At 32.5% G+C, this 661-nt stretch overlaps 1 protein-coding gene across 4 annotated transcripts in view; it reads right to left on the bottom strand.

The window, feature by feature from the left end:
* LOC100186827 (probable phospholipid-transporting ATPase IA) overlaps positions 1-661 on the bottom strand; it is a 36,380-nt gene that overhangs the window by 16,266 nt on the left and 19,453 nt on the right. The window lies entirely within an intron of this gene.

Raw genomic sequence — 661 nt, 5'->3', positions numbered from 1 at the left:
TTTTTTTAAATATAGTTATAGATTGAGGCCATATTGACTGAGAAAATGTTATTTAAATATTGAGAACTGAAACAGTTTTTTTTGTTGTTGGTAAAAGCAGTTGTGGGCCTAAAGAATACATTATACTAAGAAAAGGGTTTACTTGTATGCTACTGAATTCTGTACATCAATATGTTTTTTAGGTTGTCTGATACTTGTTACAACACAACACCAAACACCACTTACCCGTACTTAATTCCAGCTACTGAGCACTTTTTGAACTCCATTATGTTCTCGGTAAGTGTCCCAGTTTTGTCCGAAAAAATGTACTTGACTTGCCCGAGCTCTTCATTCAAGTTTGAAGTACGAGCCATGGCTGGTGTGTCAGTCGGCTCGAAGTACATGTCGAGGTCCTAAATTGAAAATATATATTTTAGATATATATTTTCTGTTTTATTAAAATAAAAATTCCTCAGTTTTTCTTTTGTGATAAATGTTTGCCTAAAAAATGAACAGTTTAAAAATCACTGCAAGCAATACAGTATTTTATTTGCCAAGTGCGTAATGACAATGCAGCAGTTTGTAAAGTTAAATCAACAAATACAATGCACATGAGTTATTTATTAACATTGAGCTACATATTAAGCTGCACAAACATGTTCAGGAAACCAAAATCACACTT

Source organism: Ciona intestinalis, chromosome 2, assembly GCF_000224145.3.
Source record: "Ciona intestinalis chromosome 2, KH, whole genome shotgun sequence".
NCBI classification, from domain to species: domain Eukaryota; kingdom Metazoa; phylum Chordata; class Ascidiacea; order Phlebobranchia; family Cionidae; genus Ciona; species Ciona intestinalis.
This window is presented reverse-complemented; position numbering and strand designations above follow the sequence as displayed.